We start from the raw sequence: 16,566 nt of genomic DNA, 5'->3' as shown, positions 1-16,566 counted from the left end.
ATGAAAGAATGGGATGCTGCTGTACCAAACAATACAGAAGTTTGTACTGAGTTAACAAGAAGCGTACCCATCATAGTAGCAGGTCAGTCTTGAGCTTGACCCAGGTCAATGTTGTTTGGCTAACCACGACCATAAGAAGGCCTATCATTGTTCCTGTGGTTCTAATTGTTACCACTTCCAGTTGAAGGTAGGGTAAGCTGATTCTGCTACTGAGCGCAATCCCTGGCACGGTGACTTGGATGACCACACTTGAAGCACAACCCGTCCTTAGCATGGGATGGAGGAACTCGGGGTGATGGAGCTAGTAGCCTCGACTACCTAGCTGGCAGACGAGGTTCAGCATAAGACGGCCGTGGGGACCTAGGCCTGCCTGCCTTCGGCCCAAGGAACAACTAACGTTGTGGGCCCGGGAGAACTCCCCGCCAAGGCCCAGGAATTCGACCCTCGCGAGGACCCTTCCTCGTGAGGTTCTGATCTTCAAAGGTTGTGAGGGACCGATAGAGTCCCCCTTGAGGCCGTTCTCCATGAGGCCCTCATCAAGAAGTCGCCTCGTGATGCCGACCCATGGGGCGGACTTACTAAGGGCAGCCTATCTGGGTCGCACGGTCCTACCTCCTCACATGGGTGATGTGAGCCACGCAGGATGGTGCCAGGGTCGGTGCCAGCACAAACGGACAGGGAAGCTTACCCCTTTGGTGTTAAGGGAGCCGAGCCAGCCCACGGGTTCCCAAAGAAACCCCACAAAGGTTTCCCAATCGTTGCAAGAGGTACAAGGCTAGGGGCTTAGTAGGATGGAGGTCACCCCGAGCCCACCAGCGCATCATGGTGAAGAGCTTTAGCAGGAGAAGACCACGTTTATCAGGGCCGGCTATACTCTTGTCCCCTTTCAAAATGGTCATTGTGGCAACCCTTCCTGCCAAGTGTGTTATTATGGGGATGAGGACCAAGGCCAATATAAAAGGGACGCCCGACATCCGTAGCAAGGATCCATCGTCTCCACTAGGTCAAGAACCCTCCTTTCTACTCGTCTTCCAGCTCGAGCAATCCACACAAGCAGGAGTAGGGTTTTACACCACAAGGTGGGATGAACCTAGGTAAACTGCGTGTGTGTTCTTGTTCGTCTTCCGTAGCTCGTGACATCGGAGAGTCGTAGTGCAGTTGAGAGGTAGAAAATGGCAGGAGAGCGAGCGCGCCCCAAAGTTCGAACCTTTCTGGGTCTGCAGATCCCCGATTCTGACATTTGGCGTGCCAAGTAGGGGTGCGCAGCCATCCTCCAGCTCCAGTTTCGTCTCCAGCTTCATCGACCCTATGGCTGATGCTAGTCGTGCCCATGCTGAGCACCGAGCAGCTCGAGTCATCGTGACCGTGCCGGCAGGCCCTGGCGCCTGCCGACACTCTGCCAGGGCCGAGGCCGTGACCACTAACCCCGCCGCCCGCGAGCAATAGGCTTCCTCCTAGAACCCCTCCGTGTAGCAGGAAGGACACACCGGCACGTCTTACTCCTCCCATGCCCGCCTAGAACGTGTGAACACGCATGCGGTACTGCTTATAGCGTGTGAGTTGCTTCGCTACCGCCCGATGGACGACGGCTACGACGCATGGCTGGGCCGCGTCATAGAGCTCGTTGCCGCCACTAGAGAGGCCCACGCGCCCTCTCACTCGCTCCCCCGTCCCAACATGGAGAGGAGGTTCAAGGAGCCCCGCTGCCTCCACCCGAGCGCGGCAAACAGGACGAGCCCAGGCGCGACTCGCGCCCAGGGAACCCGCCTCATTAGCCTGCCGCCACATGCCCAAGAATAATGAGATAGCTGCTAGATCGTCCGTCATGAGGCTCCGCTTCACGCGGGCGCGGTTCTGAAGCAATAGCATCAGTGCCTGGACTGGGTCGTCCAGGATATTGCGACGGCCAGGTGCTAGAACTAGGCCTTCCTCGCACGCGGCGACCACTCAAGCGCCGTGGGTTGGTGATCCTTCACCCGCGAGCTATGCAGATACCCCCGCGCTAAGAAGGGTAGTTTGGCCGGCCAATTTTGAAGCCCGAGATGCCCCCGCGCTACAATGGCTCCCTTGACCCCATGGAGTTCCTCCAACTATACGCCCTGAGTATCAATGCAGTAGGCGGCAATGACAAGGTCATGGAGAACTGTCTTACGATGGCCCTCAAGGACAATTTATGGTCCTAGCTCTTGAACCTTCCCGGGGACTCGGTCTCTTCGTGGAGCGACCTCTATGAGTTGTTCGTCGCCAACTTCAAGGGCACGCATGACCGTCCCCTCTCTGTCAATGACCTATGCCGCGTGAAGTAGCGCCCTTGGGAGACCCTCTACAAGTACATCTAGCGGTCCAGCCAGGTGCGCAACAAGATCCCACACGCCACCGATGAGGCAGTCATCATGGCGTTCACCAATGGTGTGAAGAACATGCATATGTGCGAAAAGCTCGCCATCAATGACACCCTAAGCACGACTGCAGAGTTGTTCAACCTGGGCGACAAGTGCACCAAGGCTGAGGAGGGTCAGCTGTTCGCCCACGACAATCGTGACAAGGTGCCCGCCGACGCCAAGGCCAAGGACAAGGAGCTCAAGTGTAAAGGTTACGTCGCGCTTGTGGCTGAACACGAGCAAAAGCACAGCCGTGAGCGCGGCGCGCCCTATAAGGAACACCGCCCATTCTGCATCTACCACGACGTGTACACCCATAACACCAAACACTTCCAAGAGCTCAAGATCCTCTTAGACGAGCGGATTGGCCGGCGCCCGGAGCACAACGATCGTAGTGTTGGTCGCAGCGGCGGCCGCGGCAGTGGAAGGTGGGACAGCCACAACGACAACCTTCACCGAGGCTGGTACGAGCAGCCTCGCTATAATGGATGGCGCAACCAGCCTCGTGAGATGCACCCCCGGGACAATGCAGTGCTCCCTCTGCTGCTGCCGCCGCCGCAGAGGAGGAACAATGACAACCAACACGACAAGGAGGCCGGGGCCTATCAGGAGTATCATGCGATGGCATGCATTCTCGCTGAAGCACATACTCCCTCATTGAATTGCCAGTTCAAGCTGCTCTCTCGCAAGGTGAACGCCACCCTCCCGAGCTGGGTGTTGTGAAGCCCCTCAAGTAGTCCAAGTATGCCATCACCTTTGATAACAGGGACATCCTCAAGTCCACAGCCGTTGTGGGCACGCTCCCCATGATGTGCACACCCACCATGAGCAATGTTGTGGTCAACAAGACTCTCATTGACGGAGGTGCGGGCCTCAACGTGTTCTCCGTTGAAACCTTCGACACGCTCCAGGTGTCGTACGACCAGCTGATGCGTGCCGGGCCATTCTATAGGGTGACCGACAGCTCCACCAGTCCGCTGGGGCAGGTCCGCCGTCCGGTCACCTTCGGCATGCACGACAACTATCACACCGAACACATTGACTTCGACGTGGCGCACATTGGCCTCCCATACAATGTCATATTGGGCTACACAGTGCTGGCCAAGTTCAAGGCGGTAGCCCACCACGGTTACAATGTCCTCAAGATGTCGGGTTGCAGTGGCATTATCACCGTCACCTACGACGAAAAGGACGCAGTCTGCTGCCTCGAGCGCGCCTACAGGACCGCTCTAGCGAAGCGCTCCAACGATGCTGGGGGTGGTGTAGCTCGTGAGGTCGCATCCCCGAGGAAGAAGCAATCACTACCTGTCGGTGCACTAAAGACTAGGGTTTCCAGTGCCCTGGACTAGTGCGTGGACACCGATAGCCCCTCTGCGGAGGCAAGGCGCGTCGCTGGAGCTTAGAGCGGAGACAAGACTCAGAAGCCCCGAAGTACAGATTGCAAGCCCCTGGCAAGCACTCGCTTGTTGGGAATGAAGAAGAGACCCCGACAGGAGCTCCCTGACGGGGAGATAGACAATGCCAAGGCGAGACCCTCCCGCCAAGGAAGGAGGACTGAGCCCCGTCAATCCATCCTTGTCGGGAAGATTGACAAGGCCTCGGCAGGCCATCACCTCCCTGTCGAGAGGAACAATTAGAGCCCCCGGCAAGGTAATCCTACTGGGAAGGAAGAGAAGGCCCGAGGAGAGGTGCGGGCCCAGGGCGCCTTCGCGTCCTGTGAGCGCCTCCACCGACGAACACGCAACCGCCGATGCATGGACCAGGCGTCCGCCCACACGCCAACACACTACCCCGAAGTTGCCACGTGTGGTTACGTGTCCAAGCCCCCCTAACGAGGTCAGGAAAGTCTGTCGAAGCATTCAATGCACCACAATAACACTATGGCTGTCGGTCGGCGCTGTTCCACTCGTGAACCCACTGTTCACCCGCTGAGCCACTGTGGTGACACTTCACCTATAAAAGGAGGCCCGAGGCTCAATAGAAAGGACTTTTGGATTTTTGGCCAATCAAAAGGCTGTAAGAGGGACCGATCTACAGTAACCTAAAACGAATAACTAAACACACGGAGGAGTAGGATTTTACGCACCATGAGGCCCGAACCTGGGTAAAAGAGACCTTGCTTGGTCCTGACTGTTGGTTCTGCTCTTACGGCGACCCCTCTCCCCGCCAAACCAGCAAAGGGGGACCTTTGAGGCCACCATAGGTGTCGATCCTTTCACCAACATCATTGGCGCGCCAGGTAGGGGGATCGTTGGAAGCAGGCCGGCGTCAGCGCCGTCCCGGTCCGATGAGCCGCTCGTCGGCTCCATGGATCTCAGATCGCTGCAGCATCTTCCTTGAGTGCGAGGAGGCAGTGGTTGCTCTGCCCACGCGAGAGGTCGTAGTGCCTCCATAGGTGCTATGCGAGCGCGGGAGGACGGAGCGGAATCCCCGAGCTCTACATCGCCCGGCTAGCACACCTCCTTGGAATGTCGCGCTGCTGTCGAGGGCGTGACAGGGGGCTTCGGCCAGGCCTCCGATGCTTACTCTGACCATCGCACATCTCTGGGGTGCCGCATGGTCGTCGAGGACGCGTCGATGCCCCGAACTGCCCCTTTACACACCCTCCAGCTCGCATTTCTCCTTGGAGCGCTGTGACGCCAGAAAGATATGCTCGGGGGCACCGCCAGGAAACCTCTTGCAAAAGATATGAGAAAGTGATGCGCCCCGACATGCCTCTTTCCTTCAGAGTGGCCAAGGGCCACCGGCAAGAACCTTGTCGGCAAGGAGGCCGCTGGAGGCAACATCAGCTTGTCGGGGGTACGGGTATTCCTCCCCGACAGCACATTCAGACGCTGCGGCTAGGAATGCCGCGACGCGCCAGGTAAGTACAGAGGCAAACTTCTTTCCAGACTGTTGGTAGACTAGTTATATCCTGTTGAAGCATCGACTTTTGTATGAGAGTCCCATGCGCAGATGGACCTTGCTAGGATCAGTGCACTCCGACTTTGTTTTGAGCCTGTTCAACAACTTGAGCAACCAAAGAGCGCCCTCATCTTGTTTTGAATGCATTCAACATTTTAGACGGCTACGTAGCACCTTTTTTCACCTCGAGCCGCGCTCGACGATTTACATGGTTGCACTGAGTGCGGCAAGGAGTCTTGCCGGTGACGACCTCCTCTGTTGAGTTTTATGAGGATCCGCTCCTCTAAGTACTCGCGACAGGATAAGTCAAGCCGGCAAGCATCCGGAAAGCGCAAAGGAACAATCATACAGAACGAGAGTCGAATAAAGGATGCATCTATTCATTCATTTGTCTAGATACATGTGATTTCGCTTACAAAGCGTTGTTGTCCTAACCTAAAGACTTTGTCTTTTGACGAGCATCGACCTACGCGGAGGAATTGGAGTTCATGAAGATAAGACGCGGCAAGGCCCGCGGTACATCCATGCTGGCTCCTCCGGGACCAGCACTGTACCGACGAGAACGGGTTCGGCCTCGCCAAGTCATGGGAGGGGCGTGACGAGGTTGCGCCAGTGCAGGAAGCACTCAGTCCGAGCCCGGGTAATCGTCCTCCAATTTGATTCCCCCGGGCTTGAGACTAGGCTCAGCACCATCACCACTGCCGCCCTCCCCATCATTGTCGCTCGAAGCAGAGCGTTCAACGCCGCTCGAGCGTTCTTCGCAGCAGCCGAGACACACACCGGAGTGTCCGTAGAAATTCACGACGAGCATACGGGCCTCCATCAGCTTGAAGCGGAGGACGTAGCCGTCCTTGAGTCCATGAGCACGGGCGAAGGCCTTCCAGCCACGCCCAAGTAGCATGGAATGGGGCTACGGATACTCCATGTGCACCTGCATGGCGTCTTGAGAGCATCTCTGCGCTCGCAGCCAGAAGACGGGAGGCCGCTCGACCTCCATCACCGTGGCGAAGCCACGAGGGCGATGCAGGTGACCCCGAAGGGGGCCATGAAGCTCTGCGATGAACTCGAATGGCATCGCCTCTAGGTGGCCACCTGAAGAAGAAGGCACGAGGAGGGAGACCGAGGTAGGGCTCTGCCTCCCTCGACCACGTCCTAGGTGTCCTCGGCCCCTCGAGTCTCTCCTGCCACGGTCGACGAGGCTACCATTGGCTGCGGCCCCTGAAGCTGTGGCATGATCCGAGCGGGCTCCCCTTGCTGCCCCGGCGGCCGACGGAGCCCGACCCTGTCCTCTAACCATGGATCGGGGCGGGTGCCACCGGCAAGGCTGAAAGAAGCCAGAGAAAACAAGGCGGTAGGCGCGGAAGGCTTCGAGAGTGAGATGGATGGGCAAAACCTCCGCGCAAACACCCTAATGTATAGGCAAATCTTGGAGGACACTGCTACGGCGACAGAAATCCTCTGTCGTCTCTTGAGCTTGCATTGTTTTTCCCTTGAAGAGGAAAGGGCGATGCAGCACAGGAGCAGTAAGTATTTCCCTCAGTTTGAGAACCAAGGTATCAATCCAGTAGGAGAATCTCGTCAAGTGCAGAGTACGTGCGCAAACACAAAAGAGCTTGCACCCAACGCTATAAAGGGGTTGTCAATCCCTTCAAGATTGATTGCAAAATGAGATCTGAAGGCGGAAAGTGCAACGTAGAAAAAGAGTAAGGCTGAAAATATGGTGTGTAGTAGACCCGGGGGCCATAGTGTTCACTAGAGGCTTCTCCCAAAATAGCAAATATTACGGTGGATGAAAAAATTACTGTCGAGCAATTGATAGAACCGCGCAAAGTCATAACGATATCTAAGGCAATGATCATACATATAGGCATCACGTCCGAGACAAGTAGACCGATACTTTCTGCATCTACTACTATTACTCCACACATTGACCGCTATCCAGCATGCATCTAGTGTATTGAGTTCATGACGAACAGAGTAACGCCTTAAGCAAGATGACATGATGTAGAGGGATAAACTCAAACCAATGATGAAAACCCCATCTTTTTACCCTTGACGGTAACAACACGATGCGTGCCTCACAACCCCTTTTGTCACTGGGTGAGGTCACCGCACGGTATGAACCCCAAACCAAGCACTTCTCCCATTGCAAGAATCATAGATCTAGTTGTCCAAACGAAACCCACAACTCGAAGAGAATTATAAGGATACGAAATCATGCATAAGAGAGATTGGAAGAAACTCAAATAATATTCATAGATAATCTGATCATAAATCCACAATTGATCGGATCTCGACAAACACACCGCAAAAGAAGATTACATCGAATAGATCTCCATGAAGATCATGGAGAACTTTGTATTGAAGATCCAAGAGAGAGAAGAAGCCATCTAGCTACTAGCTATGGACCTGTAGGTCTATAGTGAACTACTCACGCACCATCGGAGAGGTCATGGTGTTGATGACGAAGCCCTCCGTATCCGAATCCCCCTCCGGCAGGGCACCAGAATGTGCCCTAGATGGGATCTTGCGGAGACAGAAGCTTGCGGCGGCGGAAAAGTACTTTCGATGATCTTCTGATTTTTTCTGGGATTTTAGAGAATTTATGGGCGAAAGACCTAGGGCAGAGGTGGCCCAGGGAGCCCACAAGCCTGGGAGGCGCGGGCCCCCTCGCCGCGGCTAGGGGGCTTGTGGGGTCCCTGCTGGCCCCTGCCCTGATTCTGAGGCTTCCCGATCTTCTTCTGTTTCAGAAAAAATCTTTTTGGCAGTTTCGTTCCGTTTGGACTCCGTTTAAAATCCTCCTCTCAAAGGGGTCAAAAACATGGAAAAAACATGAACTGGCACTTGGCACTGAGTTAATAAGTTAGTCTCAAAAAAGATATAAAAGGCATACAAAACATCCAAAGTTTGACAAGATAATAGCATGAAACCATCAAAAATTATAGATATGTTGGAGATGTATCAAGAATCCCCAAGCTTAACTCCTGCTCGTCCTCGAGTAGGGAAGTGATAAAGAATGAATTTTTGATGTGGAATGCTACCTAGCATAGTTGTCCTTTGCAACTTCTTTCATGTGACACGAATGTTCAGATCCGTAAGATTCAAAACAATAGTTTGCTATTGACATGAAAACAATAATACTTCAAGCAAACTAGCAAGGTGATCATGAACTTTCAAAATAACAAGGCCAAGGAAAGTTATCCCTACAAAATCATATAGTCTGGCTATGCTCCATCATCCTCACACAACTAATGTAAATCATGCACAACCTAGGTATTGGCCAAGTAATTGTTTTCGCACTCTTAGTTTCTCAAACTTTTTATAACTATCACGCAATACATGAGCGTGAGCCATGGATATAGCACTATAGGTGGAATAGAGTGTGGTGGTGGTTGTGAGACAAAAAGGAGGAGATAGTCACATTGACTCGGCATATCAAAGGGCTATGGAGATGCCCATTAATAGATAGCAATGTGAGTGAGTAGGGATTGCCATACAAAGGATGCACTAGAGCTATAAGTATGTGAAATCTCAAAAGGAGAACTAGTGGGTGTGCATCCAACTTGCTTTCTCACGAAGACCTAGGGAAATTTTGAGGAAGCCCATCATTAGAATATACAAGCCAATTTATAAAATGAAGATTCCCACTAGCATATGGTAGTGGTGAAACGAGAGGCTCTCAAATATGAAGAACATGGTGCTATTATGAAGCACAAGTGTGGAAAAAGATGGTAGCATTGTCCCTTCTCTCTTTTTCTCTCTTTTTTTTATTGGGGCTCTTGGGCCTCTTTTTTTCTCTTTTTTTTATTTGGGATCTTTGGCCTCTTTTTTTATTTTTTCTATTTCCTCACATGGGACAATGCTCTAATAATGATGATCATCACACTTTTATTTACTCATAGCTCAAAGCTTAGAAATGACTCTATAGGAAATGCCTCCGGCGGTGTACCGGGATGTGCAACGATCTAGCTTGGCGTATGACGTTGAAACATCTCGCTAGCTATCTTACAATCATGCAATGGCAATAGGGGAGTGACGGCATATGTCATGAGATGGAACAGTGGGAGTTGCATGGCAATATATCTCGGAATGTCTATGAAAATGCCATAGTAGGTAGGTATGGTGGCTGTTTTGCGGAAGGCATATGGTGGGTTTGTGTACCGGCGAACATTGCGTGGCACTAGAGAGGTTAGCAATGGTGGAAGGTGAAAGTGCATATATACCATGGACTCACATTAGTCATGAAGAACTCACATACTTGTTGCGAAAGTTTTTATTAGTAATCGAAACAAAGTGCTAAACGCATACTCCTAGGGGAAGGGTTGGTAGATGTTAACCATCGCGTGATCCCGACCTCAACACAAAGGATGACGATCAATAGATAAATTATGCTCCGACTTCCTAACATAGCGGTTCACCATACGTGCATGCTACGGGAATCACAAACTTCAACACAAGTATCTATAGATTCACAACACCCTACTAACATAGCCCTTAATATTACCAAATCCACGTCTCAAAGCTAATTGAGAGGAATCAAGACTTATCTTTCTACTCAATGCACATGAAGATGGAGGTTTTTGTATCCTCTTTGGGTACCTATCACCTTTGGGACTACTTTCATAGCATAAGACAACTACCAAGTCATGCACCGTCGTGCTCTAAAAAATAGAAGTGAAGCACAAAGAGCAAAATTATCTAGCTCAAAAGATATAAGTGAAGCACTATGAGCATTCTAGCAAAATCACGATGATTGCATGTCTCTCTCTAAAGGTGTGCCGCAAGGATGATTGTGACACAACAAAAAGAAAACACTCCTAAGATACAAGAGGCTCCAAGCAAAACACATATCATGTGGTGAATAAAAACATAGCTCCAAGTAATGTTATCGATGGATTGAAGACGAAAGAGGGGATGCCTTCCAGGGGCATCCCCAAGCTTAGGCTTTTTGGTGTCCTTGAATTTGGCTTGGGATGCCTTGGGCATCCCCAAGCTTGAGCTATTTCCACTCCTTATCTCTTTGTCCATGAGAACATCACCCAAAACTTGAAAACTTCACAACACAAAACTTAAATAGAAACTCGTGATAACATTAGTACAAGAAAACAAACTACCACTACCTTAGGTACTGTAGAAATCTTGATTTATATTTATATTGGTGTTGGGATACTATATTCTCACCTTTCCATGGCTAGTACCCCCAGATACTATCCAGAGTTTCATCAAAACAAGCAACCAACTCAACAAAAACAAAATCTGTCAAAAACAGACTAGTTTGTAGCAATATGTATACTTCGTATACTTCTGGTACCTCAAAAATTCTGAAACATTACGACTGCCTGGGAAAAAGGCATATCAACCAGCAGAAAAAAGAATCAACTCAAAATCTCTTTTTGAGTAAAAACGAAAAATTATCTCGTGAGCGAAAAGTTTCTATCTTTTTCCAGCAGGATCAAACAACCATCACCAGGACTAGTCATAAAGGTTTTGCTTGGCTCAAACACAAAAAGAAACACAAAAAACACAATCATAACAGAATTACGATGGTGTGGACGCAACAAAACAGAAATAAAAAGAAATAAATTCATTAGGTTGCCTCCCAACAAGCGTTATTGTTTTATGCCCTTAGCTAGGCATAAGGCGATAAAATCACGTATCGTCGTCTTTGGTGCTCAAACCATAAGTAGCGTGATCACTTATCATCTTAAGGTTTTCATATTTCTTGCTAGAATATTCACCATTATTTTTGGGAACAAAAACAGACTTGGTGACCTTATTGTGGGCAAAATTTGGAGTATTCTGCACAGCGGCATTGATTTCGTATGACTCCGCACTAGTGGTAGGAGCGATCGGAGTACTAATAAAATCATTATTATTAGTATTCGAGAAGTCACAAAGTTTGGTGTTTTCAGTCATGGTGACTTCAGTAAGAAAGCAAGCACACAAGTGAACAAAAATCAAGCGAGAAAAAGGGCAAACGAAAAAGGCAAATTGGTGAAGTGGGGGAGAGGAAAACGAGAGGCAACTGGCAAACAAAGTAAATGCAAGAGATGAGTTTGCGACACTTGGATAAGTTCTTGACTTGATCCTCCCTGGCAACTGCGCCAGAAATTCTTCTGCTACGGCGACAAAAATCTTTTGTCGTCTCTTGAGCTTGCGTTGGTTTTTCCCTTGAAGAGGAAAGGGCGATGCAGCACACGAGCACTAAGTATATTCCCCAGTTTGAGAACCAAGGTATCAATCTAGTAGGAGAATCTCGTCAAGTCCAGAGTACCTATGCAAACACAAAAGAGCTTGCACCCGACGCTATAAAGGGGTTGTCAATCCCTTCAAGATTGATTGCAAAGTGAGATCTGAAGGCAGAAAGTGCAACGCAGAAAAAGAGTAAGGCTAAAAATATGGTGTGGAGTAGACTCGGGGGCCATAGTGTTCACTAGAGGCTTCTCTCAAAATAGAAAATATTACGGTGGGTGAACAAATTACCGTCGAGCAATTGATAGAACCGCTCAAAGTCATGCTGATATCTAAGGCAATGATCATACATATAGCATCACGTCCGAGACAAGTAGACCGATACTTTCTGCATCTATTACTATTACTCCACACATCGACCGCTATCCAGCATGCATCTAGTGTATTGAGTTCATGACAAACAGATTAACGCCTTAAGCAAGATGACATGATGTAGAGGGATAAACTCAAACCAATGATGAAAACCCCATCTTGTTTACCCCTGTTAGCAACAACACGATGCGTACCTCGCTACCCCTTCTGTCACTGGGTGAGGTCACCGCACGGTATGAACCCAAAACCAAGCACTTCTGCCATTGCAAGAATCATAGATCTAGTTGGCCAAACAAAACCCACAACTCGAAGAGAATTACAAGGATATGAAATCATGCATAAGAGAGATCAGAAGAAACTCAAATAAGATTCATAGATAATATGATCATCAATCCACAATTCATCGGATCTCGACAAACACACCGCAAAACAAGATTACATCGGATAGATCTCCATGAAGATCATGGAGAACTTTGTATTGAAGATCCAAGAGAGAGAAGAAGCCATCTAGCTACTAGCTATGGACCCGTAGGTCTATGGTGAACTACTCACGCATCATAGGAGAGGTCATGGTGTTGATGAAGAAGCCCTACGTATCCGGATCCCCCTCCGGCAGGGCATCGTAACATGCCCAGATGGGATCTTGTGGAGACAGAAGCTTGCGGCGGCGGAAAAGTACTTTCGATGATCTCCTGATTTTTTCTGGGATTTTAGGGAATTTATAGGCGAAAGACCTAGGGCAGAGGTGGCCCAGGGAGCCCACAAGCCTGGGAGGTGCGGGCCCCCTGGCCATGGCTAGGGGGCTTGTGGGGTCCCTGCTGGACCCCTGCCCTGATTCTCAGGCTTCCCGATCTTCTTCTGTTTCGGAAAAAATCTTTTTGGCAGTTTCGTTCCGATTGGACTCCGTTTAAAATCCTCCTCTGAAAGGGGTCAAAAACATGGAAAAAACAGGAACTGGCACTTGACACTGAGTTAATAAGTCAGTCTCAAAAAAGATATAAAAGGCATACAAAACATCCAAAGTTTGACAAGATAATAGCATGAAACTATAAAAAATTATAGATACGTTGAAGACGTATCAGACACCCTCCTCACTACAGAAGCCACCGCCCCTCTCGGCCAATGGCCCTCAAGTCACGAGTGGAACATGGAACCGCCCTGATGCGCCAATGCATGCAGTGGCGGGTCGATCCACGCCTGCGGCTTTTGAGGCCACGATCGCCACTTGCCCGATCGTCGTTGCGCATGTGCTACACGTGGCAGAGGCATTTCTAGGGAATAAAGAGGCCATCATGCGCACGCCGCATACCCTCCCACTTCGCGTGTTCAATGCGCGACGTGGGGAAAGAAAGCCTGTAATGGCTCGATTCCGATAGGCCTGGCGCCTGCGAGTCCGCGCACCACTTTGGGCCTGGCCCAACAGCGCCTCGCATTCGTGTGTGGCCCAGGGGCTCCTATCGGTGCACTAAAGACTGGGGTCTCTAGTGCCATGGACTAGTGTGCGGACACCGCCAGCCCCTCTATGGAGGCAAGGCGCGTCGCTGGAGCTTAGGGCGAAAGGAAGACTCAGAAGCCCCCAAGTACAGATTGCAAGCCCACGGCAAGCACTCGCTTGCTGGGAATGAAGAAGAGACCCCGGCAGGAGCTCCCGGACGGGGAGATAGACAATGCCAAGGCGAGACCCTCCCGCCAAGGAAGGAGGACTGAGCCCCGGCAATCCATCCTTGTCGGGAAGATTGACAAGGCCTCGGCAGACCATCACCTACATGTCGAGAGGAACAATTAGAGCCCCCAGCAAGGTAACCCTACCGGGAAGGAAGAGAAGGCCCGAGGAGAGGTGCGGGCCCAGGGTGCCTTCGCGTCATGTGAGCGCCTCCACCGACGAACACGCCACCGCCGATGCATGGACCACGCGCCCGCCCACACGCCAACGCAACACCCCGAAGTTGCCATGTGTGGGTACGTGTCCAAGCCCCCCCTGACGAGGTCACGAAATTCTGTCGAAGCATTTAATGCACCACAGTAACACTGTGGCTGTCGGTAGGCGCTGTTCCACTCGTGAACCCACCGTTCACCCGCTGAGCCACTGTGGTGACCCTTCACCTATAAAAGGAGGCCCGAGGCTCAGTAGAAAGGACTTTTGTATTTTTGACCAATCAAAAGGCTGTAAGAGGGATCGATCTAAAGTAACTTAAAATGAATAACTAAACACATGTAGGAGTAGGGTTTTACGCACCACGCGGTCCAAACCTGGGTAAAAAAGACCTTGTCGGGCCCTGACTATTGGTTCTGCTCTTGCCGCGACCCCTCTCCCCGCTAAACTAGCAAAGGGGGACCTTTGAGGCCCTAGAGGTGTTTATACTTTCACCGACACTTCCCGCCTCTGTCCTCGCCAAGGCGAAGGGTACGACGACTGAGGTCGGGGCCGCATGCCGTGTGCATGCTACGGGTGCTTTCCCCCTTCTGGCATAGGAAGGCACACCCGGTGCCTCCCTCGGGTCGGGCTCGGGGGCTTCCACGTGGAAGGCTTCTGACCTAGCCGCTACATCGAGAGAGGTGCTCGAGCACCACCTGGAGGCGCGCCTAATCATGCGCCCTCCCGAGCAAGGGTTACAACGCCGAGCGCCGAAGGCACAAGAGTTCATCGCCCACGAGAACAACAAGCTGCAGTAGGTGCGCACCACGCGCGGCGAGCGTCGCTCGGAGCGCTTCATCAGGAGGATCATCGCTCCCGGGAGGACTGTTGAGGTGCTCAGGTGCATCAATGTTGCGGGCCTCAACGGGGTCATCTCCAGAAGCTCCTTCTGGCCTTCACGCATGGGGCTAGGCCGAGGCGCCACCTCCGACCGTGTTCACATGCCCTTTGGCTTGGAGAATGCTGGTGGTACCTTCCAAAGGTTGACGTGGCTCGCATTGGCCCCTCGCATGGCACCGGGACCTCACAAGCCCCTAGGGTTCCGGGAGCCAGGCGACCCTGAAGGATTGGCCTTCATGACGTGCTTCATCAAGCAACCTGGAGCTCCCATGACAACTCGATCGCCAGGTGAACCTTTCTTTCATTTGAGATCAAGGGCACCCTTCGAGATGCATTATCCTCAAGCGTGAGGGCATGCCCTCGCGAAATTCCCGTTTTCTGATTGTGTGGTAAACCTTGTTATTTCCCTTCAAAGCTTACTTTGTTTGCTTGAAATGCATCACTGGAGGTTTGGCGCTTCGTCGCCTCGGGTGCCATGCAGCGGGTAATTTTTGCTTGATCATTGCATGAAGGAACCTGGCATGGCGTGTATGCTCGGGTTTTGTCCCTGCAGCTTCGATACAACTGAGTGACTGAGCTCTGTCTGAAGGGTTCACCCTCGTATACGTCACCTCCTAGGGTCCTCCATGCCCACCATCTTCGTTTAGTGGCCTCGCGACGACACCCGACGCGTATTGCCCCCATGTCACATGTTCCGTAAGCGTGTTGATGCGCAAAGAATGAGGCGCAACCCGCATGAAGACTGAGACTAGGAGCTCCACGGCCTTGTGCCTGGCTATGTGATACCTCTGTAATCGCCGCCCGTGACACTCTCACGTAATAATGAGTCTAGGCTTGTACACGCCTCCGAGCCTCCTATGTGCAGGCCCATGAGGACCCGCGTCGTGGCCTCGGTGGAGGACTCCCGCCCATGCCCAAGAGGAAGTCCCCATGCTCCATGCTGGCAGAATTACTGTCGAACCGCCACTATGCCCACGACCAAGTCGAAGACCCATGCATCATGCTCGGGAGGATCGTCAGAGATCCACGCTCCCCAGCTTCCCCTTGTACCTCGCACGGGCGGGGGTAGGACACAATATCTGTGCTTGGGTTAGTCTCTGTAGCACCAAAAAATCCAAGCGATCGAACTCTGTCTCGGGGGCTAACCCCATGCACGTTACCTCCTAGGGTCCTTGGTGTCTAGTTTCCCCACGCGATACCCAACCATAAGTAGGCGGGTGCATGGTTGTAGGATCAAAAGTATGTCTAGAGGGGGATTAGACTACTTGACAAGATAAAATTTTCGCCTTTGCCCAATTTTAATTGAGATCCAGCTTTGGCAGTTATAGCAAGTCAAGTACACCCTACACATGCAGTTCTAAGAGTGTAGGAGCGGAATGTAAAACATGCAATTATAAATTAAAGGAATAAGGTAGCGAGATTGAATGCATGATGTTTACACGGTGATTTTTTTCATGGTTCCGATAGGTGGCGCTATAGTACTTCCATGTTAGTGGAGACTTCAACCCACGGAGGGTAAGGGCTGCAAGAGTCCACGGAGGGCTCCACGCACAAGGGGTCCACGAAGAGGCAGCCTTGTCTATTCCACCATGGGTTGTGCCCACGAAGGACAAGCCTTACTCACGGTAGATCCTCATGAAGTAGGCGATCTCCTTGCCCTTACAAACATCTCGGTTCAACTCCACAACACTGTCGGCGTTCTCGAATGGGGGTACCCAGAACTGCTTGCCTGTGGCCTACGATGGGCCCACCTCACCAGAACAAACTAACGCGCCCAGCACCATTCAGGGTAAGGCCCACGTGAGGGGCCAAGCCTCACAAGGACGAGCAGCATTGAGACCCGTAGAGTGCCTCCTCAGGACCCCTCCGGAGCGGCGGATATTCCGAGGCAAGGCCGGGCCTCAGGAGTCAAGGGTGACGCTAGGAAAGGAGAAGAGAGCAGTAGATGGCGGGACCGAGCAG

Source organism: Hordeum vulgare, chromosome 4H (genome assembly GCF_904849725.1).
Source record: "Hordeum vulgare subsp. vulgare chromosome 4H, MorexV3_pseudomolecules_assembly, whole genome shotgun sequence".
NCBI lineage: Eukaryota > Viridiplantae > Streptophyta > Magnoliopsida > Poales > Poaceae > Hordeum > Hordeum vulgare.
The sequence above is the reverse complement of the archived record's forward strand: the minus strand, read 5'-3'. Positions refer to the sequence as shown.